Source organism: Thamnophis sirtalis, unplaced genomic scaffold (genome assembly GCF_051295495.1).
Source record: "Thamnophis sirtalis isolate CommonGarterSnake01/CBP01778 unplaced genomic scaffold, rThaSir2_p1.2 scaffold_3, whole genome shotgun sequence".
NCBI classification, from domain to species: domain Eukaryota; kingdom Metazoa; phylum Chordata; class Lepidosauria; order Squamata; family Natricidae; genus Thamnophis; species Thamnophis sirtalis.
In genome coordinates this window covers 82,091,250-82,104,560 of record NW_028261383.1, presented here as the reverse complement: position 1 = coordinate 82,104,560, position 13,311 = coordinate 82,091,250, and positions in this window count along the sequence as shown.

Here is a 13,311-nt window from a genome sequence, read left to right as displayed (position 1 = left end):
TAATCAGCATTCCTGGCCACAGAGGTTGTGTTGAACTCCCACTGATCTTCAAACCATGTTCCCCTGTTTTTGAAGTGAGTGCAAAATCCTCTGTTTCAAAATCCATCCATTCCCCCATTCTAAAAGAAGCCGGAAGTGCCAGGATTCCATCTTAATTTACTGTCTCTTAGTAATCTGAGAAGTTATTAAGTTTGACTTTGGTTTTTAGAATTTTAGAAATGGTCCATATGATGCTTTAAGCACGCTCATATAAATACTGCCTTTTTTTGGAGTGTGTGGAAGGATGTTTTCAAGTCAGAGTTTCAATTGCCTGGATATTGTGCCTAAGGCAGAACTAGAAGTCACAGTTTCCTGGTTTCCAGCCTTGGGCTTTAATTACTGCACCAAACTTGCTCTCACTTTTATTTCCCTATTTATTAGTTGCAAACTCTTTCTTTATATAAAATTCCTACTATAGTTAATGTGCCACCAACTGTGTCTTAAGGGGAAGGTGTCACTAAGAGACAAATTTAGCAGAAGAAATAAAAACACTTGATGGATCAATCTTGAGTTGAACTGTTGCAGCCAGTGGGAGTTACCCAAGAATTTTTTTATAAACTGTGGGCCAGATCAAGGGTGAAAGGTTCTCATAATGGTAGAGTATGGCCTTTTGCCCGTTGGGAGTTCTGGAAGTTGTAGATCTGTGTATTTGGAGGACAACAGAGAAAGGAAGATAGTAATATAGGAGTGTCGATTGTTTATCAGCCACTCTGTCCCACACTTTGTGGTCATGTTCATTAATTGGATATCCACAATGGAGCTCTGCCATCAAGGGTCCATCTGGTTCCTGGCATTAGATCCAGAGAAGGGACTCTCCACTTATTTTTCTGCTGGGAATATAACTGCAATCTGCTAATCTTTGACAAGAATGTGGTTGTTAAGAACAGAAGCAGAGAGAGGAAACAAATTGGAATTTGATGGGGATGATCAAAGTGCTGGCAATGTGCCAGGCACTGCACAAAGCCAAAGAATTTAAGGCAGGCTTTTGTCCAAACAGAAGGAGTGCTTAACTAGTTAGCACAGCCTCCCCCCCCTCCCCACAACACACACACACACACTGGGGCCTTCCAGATCCATACATCTACAATCCTCATAATTCCCACCCATGAAAGTAAAACCAAATTACCATTGCTGATTACATTTTTGTATTACTCAATTGTATGCAGCATTTGAGTTTATGAAAAATCATAACCTGCACGCTCAGTGATGCTGCTTTCTCCATAAATGAAGAAAAGCCCTGAAGATATTTATTGTATAAGAGGCACGTTTTTGTGGTGCACCAGTATCCATAGCTTTACATAAGCCTATCCTATCACTTAAATATTAACATCTAAAATAGGACAGAATATTAGGGGGAAGGATGCAATGTTATGTTTCCTTTAATTCTTGAATTTGTGTTGTATTAAGGCAGAGGTTATGAATGCCAGACTTGCTTTGCCTCTAGATATTTACAACTTTTGCGTTGAGAAAGATATAAGCATTCTGGTTTATTTAACAAAACTGGATGATGGGTGGAAGAGAAAAATTTGGTTATTCAGTGAGATCATTCTCACGGAATAACCAACGTTTTCTCTTCTACCCAGCAGTTAGACCAGCCCGGGGACTAGTTAGCTGGGAGTGATGGAAGTTATAATCCAACATGTGTAAAAAGAATCAGGTTGGTAAATGCTGATTTGGACCTTCTGATCTAGTCATCTCCTGTTTATATCGGTACTTTAATCCCCCTGTTTAAAGGGAAAGCAGTTCAGAGCTTAGTTAACCAAGCACAATGGAAATGAGAATATAGCCAAGAGTATTTCTTTTTAATGATGCCCCCTGTGTATGAAAATGTTGCCATTGCTTTAAAAATTACTCCTGGGCCAAATCAGAGGCTGGATCTACATTATGCAATATATGTTTATTTTCAGTTTGGGTTTCATTTCTGGATAATAGCAACAAAAGAGGTTCAACCAAAAGTTTTATTAAAGTTTGGAAGAAGACATGGATTTTTTCCCCTAGAAAGTAAGTTTATCTTAACAGGTAACTGAACTTGTCTTACCTTCTCTGCATTGGTAAGGTAAGGAGAATCAACCCTGGTTAAGATTTGGATGGGAAATTTTTAGGCAATATTGGGGGCGTAGGCTGGATTGGGAAGTTGGAAAAAAAATATTGGAAGAAGGTAATGTCGAATTGCATCTCCACGAAATGAGTAGGAGTTGAGTGCGGCTCCATTTTCTGAAGGTTTTCCATATTGAAATGGAGCCCCTATTTGACCTTGACTGAAATGGCTTGTAATTCCAGGTCACTCCAAACCTGGGATAAATTACCTTGGCCAGGAGAGTGACATCGAAGTGGCTTGAATGCAAAGGATACAGTAGGAATGCAACCTTCTCATGCAACCCTGTGGTTGAGGGGGGGGGGGCGCTAGGCTTTTGTGGTCTGTGCCTCTGTAGACTTTACAGCTCGCATCGTTTGCAGCTCCTCAGTAAGAGGGAGAGCCAGGGAAATTGAAAGTGATTGCCCCAATCTGTATTAATTAGAGTCTATTAACTCATCAGAGCGCACACAGGCAGCTGCATGGGCCACTTCATCCATGAAGAGAACTGCCAGCATCATCTCTTGGAGAGGGGAAAAAAGAGCTGAGCCAGGTAGGCTGTTGGTGTTTTTGCTCAAAGCAGCACCTCCTCACTCTCAAAAATAGGGAACCTGGGCAACTACTCCTTCTCCTTCTCCTTCTCCTTCTCCTTCTCCTTCTCCTTCTCCTTCTCCTTCTCCTTCTCCTTCTCCTTCTCCTTCTCCTTCTCCTTCTCCTCCTTCTCCTTCTCCTTCTCCTTCTCCTTCTCCTTCCTCCTCCTCCTCCTCCTCCTCTTCTTCTTCTTCTTCTTCTTCTGCCATATCCATCATCGGACGTTGGCGATCAGGTTGGCAATCCTATTTTCGTCAAGAGCCGCATGAAAAAGTGCTGTTGAGTTTTGTCCAAACCAGCCCCTTAAGTTTTGAAGCCATGATGTTCTTCTTCTGCCTGGACCTTGTTCGCCTTCAATCTTTCCCTGGAGGATCAAGTGAAAGATAACCTGGACAACATCACCTGCCTGTAATAGGGCAAAAGGAAGTGAAGAAACTGGGTGCAGGTAGTCCGCGAATTACAACATTTCATTTAGTGGCAGTTCAAAGTTACCGCGGCACTGAAACAAAGTGACTTATGACTGTTATTCACACCTTGGGAGCATGGCAGCATCTCCGTGGTCACGTGATCGAAATTCAGATGCTTGGCAACCGGTTCGTATTTATGACGGTTGCAGTGTCACCTGGCCTTCTTACAAACTAAATCAATGGGGAAGCCAGTTTCACTTAGCCACTGTGTTACTAACGTAACAAACTGGGATGATTCGCTTTACAACTGTGGCAAGAAGGATCATAGAATGGGACAAAATGCACTTAACGAATGATTTGCTTAGCAACAGAAATTTTGGACTCGATTGTGGTCGTAAATCGAGGAGTATCTGTGCTGAGTAGTCCTCACCTAACCGGTTGCTTAGCAACCCATGCAAAGTTACAACAGACCAATAAAAGCTATTTAGAATCTGGTGCTGGAATTCCAATGGTCATCAGCAGCCGAGGTGGCGCAGTGGTTAGGGTGCAGTACTGCAGGCCACTTCAGCTGACTGTTATCTGCAGTTCAGCGGTTTTAATCTCACCGGCTCAAGGTTGACTCAGCCTTCCATCCTTCCGAGGTGGGTGAAATGAGGACCCAGACTGTGGGGGTGATATGCTGACTCTGTAAACCACTTAGAGAGGGCTGAAAGCCCTATGAAGCGGTAAATATAAGTCTAACTGCTATTGCTATTGCTATCTGACTATTTCTGGTGCTTGACAGCTGTCTATCTTTCACAGGAAGTTGCAGTATTCTGCAGTCACATGACACAATTGTGACATTTTTTGCCACTTTCCGGTCTTTCAGCCCATAAGAATACAGGCAGTCTTTGACTTCGCTTAGTGACCACTCAAAGTTACAGTGGCACTGAAAAATGTGACTTATGACCATTTTTCACAGTTATGGTCTTTCCCCATGATCATGTGGTCAAAATTCAAACGCTTGGCAATTGGTTCATACTTACGACCGTTGCTGTGTCCCAAGGTCTTGTGCTCACCTTTTGCGACCTTCTGACAAGCAAAGTCAATGGAGAAGCCAGATTCACTTAACAACTGAGTTACTAGCTTATCAACTGCAGTGATTCACTTAACTGTGAAAAAGGACATAAAATGGGGCAAAATTCACTTAACAAATGTCTCACCTAGCAACAGAAATTTTGGGCTCAGTTATGGTCATATGTTGAGGACTACCTGTACCTGGATTTATTTAATGACCACAGTTGAGCGACTGCCACAGAAAATCATGTGGGTGCTTTGATTTATGACCATCGGGACTTATGACAGAAATTCCGAGCTCCATTAGAATAGAATAGAATAGAATAGAATAGAATAGAATAGAATAGAATAGAATAGAATAGAATAGAATAGAATAGAATAGAATAGAATAGAATAGAATAGAATAGAATAGAATAGAATAGAATAGCATTAGCATTAGCATTAGCATAGCATAGAATTCTTTATTGGCCAAGTGTGATTGGATACACAAGGAATTTGTCTTTGGTAATATGCTCTCCACGTACATAAAAAGACATGAAAAGATACATTCGTCAAGAATCATAAGGTATATAACACTTAATGATAGTCATAGGGTACAAATAAGTAATCAGGAAACAATATCAATATAAATCGTAAGGATACAAGAAACAAAGTTACAGTCCTGCAGTTATAAGTGGGAAAAGATGGATGATAGGAACAATTAGAAAACTAATAGTAATACTAATGCAGCCTTAGTGAATGGTTTGACAGTGGTGAGGGAATTATTTGTTTAGCAGAGTGATGGTGTTTGGGGGGAAAATTGTTCTTGAGTCTATTTGTCTTGGTGTGCAGTGCTCTATAGCATCATTTTGATGGTAGGAGTTGAAACAATTTATGTCCAGGATGTGAGGGGTGTGTAAATATTTTCACAGCCCTCTTTTTCACTCGTGCAGTATACAGGTTCTCAATGGAAGGCAGGTTGGCAGTAATTGTTTTTCTGCAGTTCTGATTATCCTCTGAAGTCTGTGTCTGTCTTGTTAGGTTGCAGAACCAAAGCAGACAGTTATAGAGGTACAGATGACAGACTCAATACTTCCTCTGTAGAACAGAATCAGCAGCTCCTTGGGCAGTTTGAGCTTCCTGAATTGGCGCAGAAAGAACACACTTTGTTGAGCTTTTATGATGATGTTTTTGATGTTAACTGTCCATTTTAGGTCTTGAAATATGATAGAACCTAGAAATTTGAAGGTCTCTACTGTTGATATTGTATTGTCTAGTATTGTAGGAGATGGTAGTATGGGAGGGTTTCTCCTAAAGTCTACCACCATTTCTACCGTTTTGAGTGTGTTCAGTTCCAGATTGTTCTGGTCGCACCCCGAGGCTAGTTGTTCACCTCCCGTCTATATGCGGTTTCATGGTTGTCTCGAATGAGACCAATCACTGTTGTATTATCTGCAAACTTCAGTAGTTTAACAGATGGGTCGTTTGAGATGCAGTCATTGGTATAGAGAGAGAAGTGGAGAGAGCACACAGCCCTGGGGGGCTCTTGTGCTAATTGTACAGGTATCTGATATGATTTTCCATCAGATTACAGTTACAATTGTAAATCATGGGCCACCTGTAAACTCAGGTTTATTATTTTCTATCTCCTGACATCTCCACATCAGGATGTACGTAAGAAAAGTATATAGGAACAGAAGTGCAAGAAGCGTAACATCTTGCAAGTATGACACAAGGGAATGAGCTCCCAGTGTATGCTCCAGTGGTGGGTTTCAAAAAAATTTCGAACCTACTCTGTGGGTGTGGCCTCCTTTGTGGGAGTGACTTGCCGGCCATGTGACCTGGTGGGAGTGGCTTGCTGGCCATGTGTTTTCTTTCTCTCTCTCTCTCTCCTTCCTTTTGTCTCTCTGTCCCTTTTTCCTTTTTTTCTTTCATCTCTCTTTTTCTTTCTTTTTTCTTTTTTTATTTCTTTCTTTCTTCCTTTCTTTCTCTTTCTCTGTGTGTGTGTGTGTGTGTCAGTAGTGGGTTTCAAAATATTTTGGAACCTCTTCTGTAGGTGTGGCCTGCTTTCCGGGTCCACTGGTGGAACCTCTTCTAACCGGTTCGGTAGATTTGACAAACCGGTTCTACCGAACTGGTGCGAACTGGTAGGAACCCACTTCTGGTATGCTTCTAGTATATTGGGTCCTTCCACTGTGCTTTGTCCAAAGTCATATCAAGTGCTGTTCCCATCATACCTGATGGGTCTTCCTATTAGAAACTGGAGTCCTACAAGATTTGGGGCAGCACAAGGTTAAATCATTGGATCAAAGTGGGAGGAGCAAAATCTGGAGCAGGAATGTTTCACACCGAATCAAAAGTGAGCTCCAGTATTTTGTGCAGGTGGGCGTTGCAGAATTGCTCTTTCATTTAGAAAAGATCCTTCAGCAGCACAATACTCAGTTGCCTGGGGTCCAGCAAAGAACTTCAGGATTTTCAGATCTTTCCATCTTTTTTTTTTATTTTTTGCTACAGCTTTACAGCATTCCTTCCAAGGATGAAACCAGATGTTAAGTGGTTACGAAGTGCTCCAACTTGGCCTGAATATTGGGATGAAGGTCTTTGGTTTGGATTTAATGGTTGCCAGGGCAACAAGGACAGAGTGAAACTAGACAGTGGAAGGCTATAAGGAGATGCCATTTTTTTGCCTGGGCATGTTTCTTTAAGTTCACCATTGTTGGATAAGAGAGATTCATACTAAGCCACAATGGAGCATTTGATGAGGTTTGATGAGATGACTGGCTTGTTTCTGAATTCCTAGTTTTTTTCCTGATTATCATGATCAGTTATTTTACGAAATACACAGAAAAAAAATGAACCAAAATTTAAAACATTGAATAACTATTGGTATGTGTGTCATCTGCAAGTTGACTCTGGTTTCTTTCTAGCATGTGCAACAAACTAGAGTTAAAACTGACTATAGGGTGGGTATTTCCCACTTATAAGCATCCCCAAGCAATCTCTTTGTTCTGCTATGTCAGTAGAATAGTGTAGAATAGAATAGTACAGTAGAATAGAATAGAATAGAATAGAGACCTTAGAGGCCTTCTAATCCAGCCCCTTGTTCAAGCAGGAGAACCTATACCATTTCAGATAAGTGACTGTCTAGTCTCTTCTTAAAAACCTCCCCATAATGTTGCTTCCATCTCATCCTTTAATCATTCTCAGTGGCATTAGTATTAAACAGAATTTTCTCCTTTATCCTGCTACCATCTAACAAAGGGAAGCTTTGAGAAGTGTAAAACCTATTAGGTTTTATCAGCCATTACCTGTGACTTGAAATAAAAGCAATAGGGCAGGAAGGGGGCTTGGCAATATGAACCACAATTGTCCTGCTTGTTATGAATTCCTATCAACTTGAAAAGGGGTGAAAAACGTTTGAGGTGAGCCACGGAAAAAGGCCGTATCACTTAGGAGGACATATCAGTGCCGCCCAGACAGAGGTATCATCTCAAGCGCTGAGTGCCACTACTACTCCAAGATGAAAAGGATAAGTGAAACTTCAAAACATTTGAAGCTGACTTTTCATATGAACATCTCAATGCAAAAGCCCCAGCTTTCTCGTTAGGTTCTTGGTGTGACTATTCCGGCATCCTGAGCCAGGAAAATGAAGTTCTGTTTCCTCAAATCCAGGATGCTCAACGAGTTATGATCAATTGCGAGGGTTCCAAACGGAAACATTTGCAAATAAAGTTAATCATTACTTGAGTTCCTTCCCTGCCCCTCCCCTATACTAAAGAAAGCCACAGATTAGGTGTAGGCAAATCTCTCTTCCCAAGCTCCTCCCTCCCATCTTCCTTCTGTGGAGGCGTTTGGCCAGCTTTTTCTCTTAGATGGGTGTATTTTTCCTGGCAACAAATTGGCAGCGCCAGAAGCCAGCTCTGGAGACTATCCTGAATGGGGGGGGAAAGATAGAATAATAACAGAGGGAAGAACAGATGGAAATTTCGTGTGCTGGCCGTTTCAGCGAAGGAGATGTACACTACAGTGCTTTGCCCTAAGATAGCCCCGCTCTGTAATTTTGTGTGCATGTAGGTAGAGGAAGGATGGAAATGAAAGCATGTGTGCGCTAGGAATCTGATATTTGCATGCAAAGTTTGCACTTTTGGCATGTGTGTGCAAAGCTTTGATAAGTGTATCTACATGCAAAGCCTGCTTCTGTTTGTCCTTTTAGATCTGCATTAGGAAATCTAATCCATTGCTGTGTTCCCTGCTGCCCCCTAGTGAAGAAAGAAAGCAATGAGACTCGGCTGTTTCCTTGCAGCTGTTGGCATTGGGTGCAGCTTGGCTTGTCATTACACAGCACCTCAGGGTTCCCCTGGATGAAGCCGCTCATTATTCTGTGTTCTACCAGCATCCAGGCTTCTGGTCTCGGTTTCCAGAGCCACTTGTAGGATTTTTTTTACAGGAGCCGATTCGCTGAACTGCTTCCTCCCCCTTTTCCTTAGTTCAGTCACCTTTGATGATGTTTTTCCAAAGCTCTGCTCAGTGGGGACCAAGCCATAAGGCCAGCTGCCTCCCTGTGCACCTTCTGTGCTCAAAGACAGTAATGGAGTTTCATCTTCAGGTTCCCCAGCATCTTTTAAAGAAGGGCCTTTGACTAAACGGCTTAAGAAGGTGATGCAAGGATTGGAGACACAGAGGGAGAGCCAAGCTAGGAAAAGGTGATGCTTCGCAACATAAACTTTGTTACAAGTCACAAGAGGCGGTAAACCACCTTTCTCTCCCCACACAGAAAGCCAGCAGCAGCTATAGCAATTAGAAGACGGCTGTCAAACTCACCACATTGCCGTCATGTGATGTTTCGCGACGTTTTTCCATTTGCAGAGCTGGGATGGGCGTAGCCTGAGTGTGACACATCCAGGGGTGAGATTCATCCGGTTTGGACCAGTTCGGCCGAACCGGTAGCTCCGACAATCAGCTGAGAGTGAACCGGTTTGCTCTGACGATCAGCTGAGAGTGAACTGGTAGCTCCGACGATCAGCTGAGAGTGAACCAGTTTGCTCCGACAATCAGCTGAGAGTGAACCGGTTTGCTCTGACGATCAGCTGAGTGTGAACCAGTAGCTCCGACGATCAGCTGAGAGTGAGCCGGTTTGCTCTGATGATCAGCTGAGAGTGAACCCGTAGCTCCGACGATCAGCTGAGAGTGAACCGGCTTGCTCTGACGATCAGCTGAGAGTGAACCGGTAGCTCTGACGATCAGCTGAGAGTGAGCCGGTTTGCTCTGATGATCAGCTGAGAGTGAACCAGTAGCTCCGACGATCAGCTGAGAGTGAACCGGTTTGCTCTGACGATCAGCTGAGAGTGAACCGGTAGCTCCGATGATCAGCTGAGAGTGAACCGGTTTGCTCTGATGATCAGCTGAGAGTGAACGGTAGCTCCGATGATCAGCTGAGAGTGAACCGGTTTGCTCTGATGATCAGCTGAGAGTGAACGGTAGCTCCGATGATCAGCTGAGAGTGAACCGGTTTGCTCTGACGATCAGCTGAGCGTGAACCGGTTTGCTCTGACGATCAGCTGAGCGTGAACCGGTTTGCTCTGACGATCAGCTGAGCGTGAACCGGTTTGCTCTGACGATCAGCTGAGCGTGAACCGGTTTGCTCTGACGATCAGCTGAGAGTGAACCAGTTTTCTCTGACGATCAGGTGGGCCCGCCCGTCCTTGTGCTTTACTCACGTATATCCTCTCAGCTGATTAGCGCCACAGAGTGGATTGCCATGCCTCAGCTGTGTGTTACTCCCTAAGCAGTAATGTTGAAGGTATGTTTTGGTAAAACTCTGAATGAACACACAGCGCAAAACACACGATCACTGAACTGGTTTAAAACCAGCAGGATCCCACCATTGGGGGGGGGGAATCCTGTGGGCTGCTAATTTGACACCCCTGAATTAGAATAATGCAAGGCCTACTCCAGCAGGACCTAAGTACAGCACCCAACCCTGGAAAAAACCCTTGTGTGACCCTTCCATATCGAAGAATGAAAGGACAAAGCAGCTTCACTGGGAAGGGAGTTCCACAGCTTTGGTGCTGATGCTTCCAAGGTGTCTCCTGCATTGGTTCAAATGGAGAGGCTGAGGCTTTCACTGACCATGGAAATGGAATAACAGGAAGTAGAGAAACCATCCAGCCTGCATGAGTCCGGCTCTTCCTTTGGCTTTAAGGTCATGGGCCCAATTCTCTGAACTGCCCGGTCCTTCTAGCTAGCTGCCACCATTTGTCTCTTCCCCCAGTCTACGTGAGATCACAGTCATCTCCATGGTAACCCGCAGTGAGCTCATGTGCAAGAGCTGTGACTTCAGCAGGAACAGATGGGGCTAAGAGTAGCAAAACATCCTGTTTTTATGCAAATGGGTATTTTTTTAAAATAAAATAAAAAGTGGAGGGAAGAAAGTACCAGGAGAGTTGTTTTTCTCTACATGCATGATCTGCGTACACGAGCAATTGTTTTTAAAGTTGCTCCATATGTAGGGGAGGGAAACAGAAACTACTTCTTAATTTTTATTTTATTTTAACAAGGTAATTGCTAGACAACCAAGCTGCAATCAGGATGGTGCAAAACAAACCTTCCCATGAAGAAAATTGACAGAATTGTGGCATGCCTGTCAGATTAGCCTGAAGCCAGAAGGCCTTCCTTTTATTGGTTTTTGGGGGAAATGTGACATTCTTCCTCACCGGTGCTTGAGGTTCGACATACAAAATACCCTTGGCTTTCAAAACTTGGAAGAAGCTTTATTCATTTTTTTAACCTGAGGGGTACTGTGATCAGATAATTTCAGGAAAGCTTAATAAAATCACTCCTGGTTATTAAAATCAGATATGAGATCTATTGCTCGTGACCCAGTGTCAGAGAGGCTATTCAATTCCCTCAAGAAGGCCTCGCTAACAACGTTCATCTAATTGCTCTCTCCCTAGCTAATTTTAAGTGGGCTATTCCCATTTTGTTCAATCAGGATATGTTGGGGTGCGCGCACATGCTGCCTCTCAGGAACTGGCGGTGGAATCCGAACATATCTGTTAATCAATGCTGCAGGTCTTCTTCACTTTGCCAGAAGAAAGGCACAAGAAGCTGAGCAAAGGCCAAGTGAGTTTTGATTGGAACTGTCTTTGGTTCTGAGAAGAGACCTCTCAAGATACTCTTTGGGTCATTGCGGTTGCAGTGCCCCTGCTCCCCCCCCCCCCCGAGCTACAAAATGGAATTTCACGCGAGCGTAAAGGACAAAGCACTGTGCAAAAGCAGACCCACAGATTTTGAAGGTGAACTTTTAAAACAAAAACAAAGGAGGACTTCAGTGTTCCGAATTTGTTAAAGCTGATGAGGATGCAACACACCAAGCATATCACATACACACAGAGGTGGTATTCAACCGGTTCTCTCTGGGTCGGGCGAACCGGTAGTAGCGGCCCCAGGAGGCTCCACCCACCTGCCCTGACATAATGCATGCACACTGCGCATGCGCAGGAGGCAGTGCGCATGCACAGATGCGGCACGTGAGCAAAGCAAGTGCGTGCAGTGTGCTCTCACATTTGCGAACCAGTAGGGAAGGTACGTGAATCTTGCCGCTGCATACACAAATGAACTTTTTTCATCAGGAAGGTCAGATAAATACGATGAAACTCGGTTTTCTGGAAATACGTAGTATTTAAAAGGAAAGAAAAAGAATATTCTTTTTGCCAGCTTAGCCAAGCATGCTTACACATGCCCACGTACAAACATAAGCAAATAATTTTGGCTATGAATGAAATATTAACAGTAACATTATTAGGAATATTTGTGGTTGAATTTTGAGTTGAGAGAGCCCATTTGGTGTACTGGTTAAGGCACCAAGCTAGACACCAGGAGACTGTGGGTTCCAGTCCCATCTTAAGGGACTAGTCCCCAAAATGTCAAAGACTAGATTAGACAGTTCTCCCAGAGTCAACACTAATGCACTGCGTACACAAACACATGTGGGAGTGTGTGCATGCATACGCGCACACGCACACACACATATATACACAAGCTGCCAGTAATTGTTGCAATGGCAACCTTGGAAATACAAAGCAATAGTATCTCTATTGTAAAAAAAGCTTTTCAGTTTTATTTTCTGCTGCCTCTGAACTCAAAGAGAACAAGAATCCTCTTCATTTGCAGAGCTGGACCAGCCCTTCTCCAGACTCCAACAGTCAGCCTTCCTATATTTTCCTTCCTGCATTTCTCTGCCTTGTGACAAAACTTGATTGGATTGTAGGCCCTTCCCCAATACACAAAGATTCAGCTCAGGATGTAGGGACAAGGCAGAAGTCCACCTGTCTTCTGCAACTTCACCCTTAATAAGTCTATTAGATTTATTTTTTTTTACCCTTCGGGGTTTTAAAATAGGAAGGATCTCATCTGAAAGGAATAGCCTGGGTGAAGGGAGAGCCAGGTGATAGAGGGGGTGGGGGGGGGGGGTTCCCAACTTCAAGGAAGAAACAACAAAGGATATTTGACCCTGAAAAAACAAGGCAAGAAATCAAAGCAGCTCTTTTCACCTTAAATAGTTGCTGGGCAGACAATTATATCATAAAAGGCTGACTCCATCTTTCCCACTCTGATAAGTATTGTTGGAAGAAATGTCCTTCTGGGTTCATTTCCAAGAGAGGAGAAAGACACTGGAAACATGGTGGCTGCTTGGAAAGGTGGTTTTAATGGTGGACAGGACCACGTGCCGTGAAGATCTTGGGTGAAGGGGAAAAAAAGGAAGCGATGCTGATACTGCCTGAGTTTTATACCCTTTCTGCCTCCCTTTTAGGGGAAATATTCTGCCCTTTTAATATTTCCTAAAATATCTCATTTCCCTAGGAGAGTGGTGGGTGCTAATGTGTTCCCACAGTATTGTATCTGTGTAGACTAAAGAAATCAGGGCAAGAGCTTTTTCCCAGTTACTGAGATAATTCATATCTGGGTTCATACAATTTTCTGGACTTTAAATTGTCCAAATCATTAGGCACACGCAACATGGAGGCCCCAGAACAATGTATAAGGTTCGGTGGTGGGTTTCAAAAATTGTTCGAACTTACTCTGTGGGTGTGGCCTCCTTTGTGGGAGTGGCTTGCCGCCCATGTGACCGGATGGGAGTGGCTTGCCGCCCATGTGACCGGATAT